Source organism: Austrofundulus limnaeus, unplaced genomic scaffold, assembly GCF_001266775.1.
Source record: "Austrofundulus limnaeus strain Quisiro unplaced genomic scaffold, Austrofundulus_limnaeus-1.0 Scaffold239, whole genome shotgun sequence".
Taxonomy (NCBI): Eukaryota; Metazoa; Chordata; class Actinopteri; order Cyprinodontiformes; family Rivulidae; genus Austrofundulus; species Austrofundulus limnaeus.
The window spans coordinates 886,106-895,111 of NW_013952641.1; the positions used below are offsets into that span (position 1 = coordinate 886,106).

General features: G+C 41.7%; 1 long non-coding RNA gene across 1 annotated transcript; it reads left to right on the forward strand.

The window, feature by feature from the left end:
* Nucleotides 1-609: 609 nt before the first annotated feature.
* Nucleotides 610-7,431, forward strand: LOC106525750 (uncharacterized). The gene is made up of 4 exons (XR_001311163.1): nucleotides 610-746; nucleotides 4,045-4,115; nucleotides 5,734-5,818; nucleotides 6,110-7,431. It is a non-coding gene; the product is annotated as an uncharacterized LOC106525750 (long non-coding RNA).
* Nucleotides 7,432-9,006: the final 1,575 nt, after the last annotated feature.

Here is a 9,006-nt window from a genome sequence, read left to right on the forward strand (position 1 = left end):
GTTTTTCCTAGAACTTTTTTTAAGTGACAGTATGAACAGTTTAATGTTCAGACTTTACTGGGAAAAAATTTGTTTTTCACCTTATTTTATGAATGAAATGACTATTGAAATGGTGTTCTTTTAGCCAGGCAGGGCCCCCCTGGTGTTACACAAGTGCTGGGCCTCTGCCATGTTGCACAACATYGGGCAGACGGTGAACCCACAGGAACTTTGTTAACCTGTCTGGGGTCAGGACAGTCCACCGACTGTAACTCCACTTAATACTGTGTTCAGCAGTGACAGCTTTTAGTCCTGAAAACTACAACTTGTTTTCTTTCTCCACTCGTGAATTTTCTTCTGGATACCCCTGTATGGATCCAGACCCACCTATGCTGATCCCAGCATGTGTTTCCTGTTTGAATAAAAAAAAAAAAAGCGGGGAGCAGCATAATTCACTTACAGTAAGTGTGTCTCTGTGCGTGCGTGTGAGCGAGCACAAGAAAAGCAAATAAAAAAAAGGAAGGGAGAGGCAGAGAGTAGGAGTGAGGGAAGGCATATCCGAGGGGATCAAACCTAAACCGCAGGATATTTCTGACCTTGAGGGMGAATGGGGTGAAAACAAACAAAGAAGGAAAAAAAAGAGGGGGTAGSAGAAAGAAAATGAGAGAAGAGAAGGGAGGGAGAGAGAAGGAAAAAAGAGCAAGGGCAACTCCAGAATCCTGCACTCAAACCGACCATAAAATTCCAACTGAGGCTACAAAACCAGGGTGAGGACTGATGAGGGTGCCTCCTGCCCACAGTGTGTGTGTGTGTGTGTGTGTGTGTGTGYGTGYGTGYGTGYGTGYGTGYGTGYGYGCGTGCGTGYGTGTGCTTGACTTTTTTGACTTGCTTATATGTGTGCGCCAGATTTGATTAGAGGGTCCGAGCAGAGGAGGCCAAGAGGCAGACGAGTGATGCAATCCTACGGAAGCGAAGGGAGAGGACACGAGGGCGGCAGGAAGGAAGGAAGGGAGGGAGGGARGAGAGGAGGGAGGAATTGTTGCTTCTGGGGATCCAGCTCTCCAGGAATGTGCTGACGGTCCGGTCCCAGACAGTTGGCGTTGCAGTCTGAGGAACTCTGCAGAGGCGGCACCTGTTTTTAGGGGGGGGGAGCGAACAGATGAATGGGATCGCACATCGTAGAGGAAGGGATAGACTTTGTGAGTCACTGCAGCTAATTTTCATCGACACAACAATGATTCTCCCTGCCTCTCCACCACAGCCACCACCTCCGTGCCCAAACTGGYATCTGTGAATCCACCCGCACACTGTGCAGCAGTGAAGTTCTATTTTGGTTCGAGCTACACATTGTCCACAAGCACCCACACAGGCGCAGTGGGTATGAGGTGCTTGGTAAGCCGTGGACAAACAGTCTATTTATGAGCACGGCGAGGGTGGGCAGCAGTCCTTGAGCTTGGTTCTTTTCTGCCGTCTGAAGTGCTAAGTGCTGTATACAGTTACAATAGAAAGAACATTCTCAAGGACAAGTGAAGGTGGAGAGAGGGATGAAGGAGGGAGGAGGGGGGAGACTGAGAGCGAGAGAGGACACCGTGGATAGAGATGGTGAGTCAGAGGCCACTTGGAAAGTAATTTCATCTCTAAATGCTGGATATCTTTTCATCAATGAAAGGAAAGTATTTTCCAAGCTGAGCAGGCACACAAATACAAAAAAGAAAAAGAAAAAAGAAACATTTCTGTTTGGTCAAATCAAGCCTATTCAAGGGGTGCAGGACAGGTACCATTCATGCTATTTAATATGAAGCAATAGGTTGTAATGAAGATGTTTTTTTTAAAGCGCACAGCCGTACTTTGAGACACGTTTCAAAGAGGTGACCAGATGAAAGTCTGTTGATATTTTTGGGAAGGTGCATTAAAACCAGAAGCCAAAACAGAATTCTACGRGTTTTCCTCAGGCAGGAAAGTCGGGGAGTCACCTTCTGAGATAGCTCTGCTTTGTTTTCCTGTTTTGCAGTTGACACTGAGCTTATTCTCTCTTTTCCTGATTATCATCATAAATAATTTAATGCATACGGCCASCCCCCCTCTGCACCCACCACTGGTGGCTCAATGCTTACAATCACCTGTGAATATTCACCTTGTGGTAAAGATAAAGTTTAGTCTTATCACCATTACCCAAAGATTCAAAAAGGAGGTCTTTAAAGTGGCAAATACACAGAATGACCTTAGTTCAGATCCTTTGAAAATGAACAATTAATATCTCACCTGTTGTAGATAGCGCTTTGAACAACATGAGTTTGGAGAGAAGTAATTCTGACTGCACAGATGAGCTAATCTTACCAAGACCAGAGTAGATTGTAATTGTCTTGAACAGGTTTTTACTTTCAAAAAAATTCATAGCAGGTTCTACCAAACACTATTTTGTGTTGTGAATATTGCATTGCACGTTACAGACCTCTGTCATGTTAAAATTATCTGATTATCTCTGAGCACACATGAATGGGCATCAAATGTAAAATGAAGTGTAGTAAAAATAAGTCACTAACAYTTTTTCATTAATTATCTCACTTTCTGTTCCTACATTTACTAATTTTTACTAGATGTTAAATGYTGTGTCTAMATGTTAAATTCTAAATCTAAATGTKTAAATCTAAATGTAAAAGTTAAATCTTAAATGTTGTGGTTAAAAGTTGAAGTTAATATCTCAGAATAGATCACAGCCATTGGCACTCAGCTTTTSTTTTGACATCATCATCCTGAGACAATGGTAACCACTAACAATGCAACTGCATGTTTGTAGCAGGATGATGACATCATTCTGGTTAGCCAACGCTAACTGCTACTAACCACTGCTAACGCTGAAGATGGCATTTAAAATCTATATTCAATGTGTTAACTGAAAACAATATGGTACCTATGGTCTGGAAGTTTGATGTGCAGCTCGGACACTGGCCACAACCGCAAATGCGTCAGCGGCGTTAGCAGCATTAGCAGTGTTAGCAGCTGTAGCAGCGTTAGTGTTTGAATTTGTCTCAGTATCTCATCGCAACAAAAGCCGAGCACCAATTTCAAAGGTTGTTTTCCACTCTGAAATACTTTTAATCAGGAGCGGTTCTAGGGGCGGGGCCACAGGAGCACTAGCCCCATCTGAAATCTGATTGGCCCCCTGAAGTGCCCCTGTCCTTTCACTCATCTGTCCTTGCCCAAGAACAATGATGGTGGCTGCAGTTCCACTTCCAACCACTACTGGCGCCAGTGAGTGAAATAGGAAAGTCCAACATGAAGCAAGCTTACAGAAGTCATTTTCAATTTGAACAATCCTGCTGAAAAAAAGTTTTTGCTGACAACAATGACTGGATTTTATCACATGTGTGTTTGAGAGTATTTTATGTACCATAAAAAAATCAAGTAAAACTGATAAGGAGAATTTACTGTGCAAGCTTTAGTGTTTGAACACGTGTGACTGATTAAATGTATAAATCTTACAAAAACTGGGGATTTGTGTGCAAGTACGTTGAACAAATACTTGGCCCCTCTATGAATATTGTGGTCCCTTGATGGCCCTTACACTGAAAAATCCTAGATCCGCTACTGCTTTTAATCCCAAGATTTAAGGTTTGCCTTTTAGAGTAGACTGCTAGAATTTCACACTGAGAAAGTGAACTAAATGATGTGTTAGTGAGTTTTATTTATGTATTTTTTCCTTTTTATTGCATGTTTAATTTATTTTATTTATATTTTTGTATATTTTACACTATACATRATAGCCATAGCAATTAGCTGGAGTRCTGGAGTAGGCTGGCATTTTGTGATATTTCTGCAARAATAGTTAGCAAATTTGATGGAAATAAAATGTCACATTAGAGGCTATGTGGCTTCACAGGGTCTATAAATACTTGAAGAAAATCTCACCAGAATACAGGTAAAGTTGTAAAAATGGTTTTATTGCAACAGAGACAGGAAACAGCAGCTGGGGTAAACTGTGAATAGGGAATAGCAGAGTTACAGAGGAGAGATAATCTTTCAGACAGTAATCAGTAATTGTTCTTGTGGTTGTTTGTTTAACAGGTGCTGAAGAGAAGGTGGAGGTTTTCAAAGGGGACGGAGGAGCCAGTGGGGACACGATTTGTCCAGGACAGGTAAGTGTGGAGAGAGGTCAGGCAGGTGGATCTGAAATGCAGGAAATCTCARAAATGTAGGCACGGTCACACAAGTTAGTGGCGAAACAGAGATGACATCGAGGAACAGAACTAGAAAACCAGCAGGATGACGCCCTCATGGGAATGTGAAGGCAGACTGAGGGAAAAGTTACTTTTCAGGCTCTACTTGAAGTTTAACAAGACAAACAAACAAAATTCTCACATATAAAAGTTAATAAARTAGTGCACACTTAAATCTGTGAAGAATCTTTAATACTCAGCTGCTCTGAATTAAGTTGCTGATGTCTGTAGCAGGAGTTGCTGAAGGAATCTTGCCTCTTAATATGTTGCAGAGATCAAAATACAGCCAAGTTCATCTTTGGTCAGAACACTGGTCAGTAACGATGCAGGGTGTCTCCTGAAAGAGCCAGAATGGTCCRATGCAAACGTCCACATTATTACACGTGGCTGTAATTTATTGTACGTAGGAAATTCCCGCATTCTAAAAACTAGATTTACGGGGATCGATCGAAGCAAAAAAAGTGTGCAATAACTGCAAATCCTGCAGTGAATTTTAGGCCCCGGAGTCTGTCTCTGGCTCTGCTGTGACTAGCACTTAGCTCATAAGTCTGGTCAWAATTAAACATTTTATCTCTAAGCTAAGTTTGATCACAGAGCTGTCTACATCAGGTGAGATATYAACTATTCATACCCTTTCCTATTGAACCACAGTTCGCAAAATCTGCACTAAATTGCGGGTTCACAGTCTGCTGCTGGATCTRTTCTCTATATTTGTCTTGTAAAAGTAATTTAAGTCAAATAGCATGATGCATCATTTCTCAGAACATGACTTGCTGATGTTCTGCCTTCACTTCAGTGTTTTAAAGACTCATTATGACACTGAGAGAAAAAAAAAAGTCCCCACAATAAAACAAATGAACTAATCGATCAAAGCAGCAATGGCAACGTCGGAGTTCATTAAAGGAAAATTTATGTTTTCGTCAATACAGACTGCTGGTTGGAGTTAGTAAAGATGAATGCATCAAGTTTGGTTTTACATCGGAAAGGCTGTCAAATGGAAACAAAAGGTCATGAAAATACATGGTCTACTCTTGTATAGAGAGTTCATTGATGTCTTTATATCGGCAGAGTAATTGGTTAAAAATCATTTTGCCTCTAACCGTTTTTTCCCAGAACTGTAATTTTAAGGCTATTATGTATAGATCTGCCTATTCATCCAAGCAGAGGCAAAGCAGAGCAGACATTTAACATGATGGACAATCAGGAACACACTGGATCCATTAAATAGTCTAGATCAACACTKCAAAACGGCTCCAAACCAGCGATGTGTCCATCCAAACACAATCCACTGCACAAAACTGGGATATTTGTTGATGCAAGTCTTCTGCTGTAAAGTTCTTTTTATTGATTTTTTTTCCTGCTTGGGTGTGTTTCAAAATGAAACCACTGCATGCAATTCAAACTGAACGCAGAGCAGTGGATTGTTTCTTCTCCTCCTCCAATAAGGCTAAGATTTAATCACTCACCGGGTCTTCGAGTCACGGTGCTGCAGCCGCTCGGCCGTTTTTGTGAATCGCCTGCTTTTCTTATGTTACAGTGAGGTTTCACGGCTTCATGCAAGACCCTGGAGCGGCTCGATGCGGTGGGGCGCCCGGCCAGTGTGAAACAACTAAAAACAGAAGGTGAAGTTTGGAGCATTAGTTTGCCATAAACAGGCTCAATATGTTGTGTGAACTCTGGCTCAGCATGCTTGGCCTTGACGGGGACTGCACAAACACGCACAATATTTGACTCCTATAAAAGCATGTCTGTTTTCTAAAACAATTAAAACCACTCTCCAGTTTGGAGTAAAATCAATAAAGCTCAACTCAAAGTTGGAGCATAGCGTTGATGAAAAAAAAAGGAAAAAAAAAACAGAAAACACATTCATGTTTGATGAACCCTAATGTGTTTAATATGTTTTGGGTTGACAGGGTTCCTCTGAGTGAAGGTAGAGACACCACAGAGTGCTGAGTTGGACTGGTGTGTGGTGGTCTGGCATCCGCTGCGTGGTGAATTCAGGGGCTAGCCGAGAGAGAAAGAGAAAAAAAAAAGAAGAAGAAAAATGCTGTGGTTGTTCTTGGACCCGCCGCTGTCCAAACGTTCATGTAATATTCTGGTGCTTGCCATCGCTGGTTGAGCTCATCTGCGGCGATTGTGAGTCAGGAGCCGTGGAGAGGTCCTGCAAGGACAACYGACTGGCTCGGCTTGACCTCCGTGCATCCAAACGACACAAACTGAACCCAGACACAACCATTACCGTCAAACTGTTGAGTTTTAAATCAAATAATCCGTGGCCTTTAGGTTTCCTTTCTCTCTAACAGAGAGCACATGTGCTGCTGGTTGAGTAAAATGTGGAATGAGGATGTTTTCAGTTGTGTGGAGGAGAAAACACGACCCGGACTTGTTTGCTTTGCTGATTCCTTTGCAAGGCTCTCACTCKTACCTTTGTTACTGAGAACCTGATGATAAATCCGTGGGAACTGCATTTGTTTCTGGCCCTGCAGGTGGGTTTTGCCTGACAACAATGAAAACCTTCGTTTGTAAGCCGACATCTGACTGACAGGAAATGTCCTGGGGCCGTGCAAAAGTCAACTAACGTCGCGCTGAAAGTAAATTAAAACGACATGTTTCTGAAATGACTGTTTGACCTTTTGTTCTTTCAGCGACGGAGCGTTGTGTTTATCCTTTTCATTGCACGTGTCGAGCCACGATGATGACATGACCCTGCACCTCTCTCCTGTTTTCATTCAGACAATGCATTCTGTGACATCAGAAACCACAAATCCTGAACTGAGATAGCAGCAGTCTTCACCTCTGACAGTTTCATTAATGATACCAATACTGGAACCTTTCGAAAAAAAACACAAAAATGGCAATAGAACTCTGTCAGTTTTACAGATATTGCTTTAAAATTGGGTGTGGTAGAAGCTGAGACTGATCCCTGACATTTACTGAAGCGACTGCACAAAATCTTTGGCAACGTTCACTGTAAAACTGATTACATTTGGGAGCTAACACAATTCAAGAATGCTGCCACAAGTAACTGACTTTAGAAAACACAACAATTGGCTACAGTTCAGTCCATCTTACAGATATTTTTGCTAAAACTGGGTGTGGTAGTAGCTGAGAGTCAGTCAYAACACATGATGAGTGATCTTGCACAACAAGTGCAACTCATTGAGCAAAACTGGATTGATGGAAGTGTCAAACTCATTTTCACTGAGGGCCCCATGAGCTTTATGGTGGCCCTCAAAAGGCCAGTTGTAAATAACTTTAATGTTTCACGTTTAACTTTGACTAAACACAAAACACCACATTCCTCGTCTCATTGCTACAGATGAGCACTGCTAACAAATAACTGAGCTCTACATGGTATTTCCTGCATAGAAACAGCTTTTTAACGCATCCTCTTATAAACACTGAAAAGTACTACGTTTACGAACAACTAAATGTAAAATGAATAATACAGAAATACTATTTAAAGTAAAAAAGTTAGAGCGTTTTACTCACTGTTGAGTTGTGGTGATTAGCTGCCATTTTGAATTCTGAACTCTCCCACTTTCCCACAGGGAGTTTGAACTGGAGAGGCGTTCCAGTTTAAAATTACAACTTGTAAGTTGGAAATTCTCATTTCCCAGTACAACTGTCTGCAGCAAAAATTGCAGGAAAAAAGTGCAGTTAAATTGAGATTTTATTTTTGAACCCTGTGCAACTCCACCTAGTTGTGAGATGCCATTTTGCGGGTAAAATAATCAGCATGCATTATGGGAGATGTAGTTTATGGTCATTGCTGGTTTTATAGCAGCTTCTTCTTATTGTTTTTTTATTTACTTTTATGTAGGCAGGTAATCTCTTTGAGACATGTCTCCTTTACAAGAGAGGCCTGTGACACACAAACAACATCAGTTATACAAAGATCATAAACATGTTAACATTTAAAGGAAAGCAGAGTTAAACACAACCTAAGAACAAAAGCAGGTTTGAAATTATGATTTTTCCATTCTCCTGTAGATGTGAGCTTTGACGTTCTGGCGGGCYACAAAAAATGCTGTGGCAGGCCACATTTGGCCCGCGGGCCTTGCATTTGACATCTGTGATAGAATTTTTAATAAAACTTTAAGAAACTGTATGTACATCTAAAACTGATTAACTTTTGGAGTCAGTGATTCAGGATGGCTGCTACAGCTAAACGCTAAGTAACCCAAAGATGGTAGTTTTACAGATATTGTGCTAAAATTTGAAATGGTAGTAGCTGAGAGTCATTCACATCTTCTGAGRCAACATCAGCAGAGGGCGATATGCATTCCTTCAGGGGGTGCTAGGTCTTTTATTCATAAATTTCCATGAACGCAACACCTCTATTGAATCCTGATTCCATGCTTTAGAAGTGTTAAAAGGTAAAAATCGAATCCCATGAACGAGCTTGTATACTTCGAAAATAAAACACACTAACTCAGTATTTTACACTTCTTGCCGTTTACCTGATGATGGCGTTCTTATCGTCACATGTAAATCCTCGTCACTCCCAGGAGCGTACCTCTGTAGCTGCAGCTGTGCATCCTGTGAGGATCTACTTGAGACCAGCTCGTATGAAACGTGTCACCTACAGCTACTGAGTGTGGCAGAGGAGGATTCTAATAAAAGCTGGGTGAACATAGTGTTCCAGGTCTGAGCAGAAGTGCGCGCAGACTTGGTCCTGAGAGCAGCATGACTCACCGGAACAGAGCAGACAGCGAGCTTGCAGAATTCATTAAGACAAATGTAAGGTGTATGGATTTCCTCAGGAAGAGAGAGAGAGAGAGAGAGAGAGAGAGAGAGAGAGAGAGAG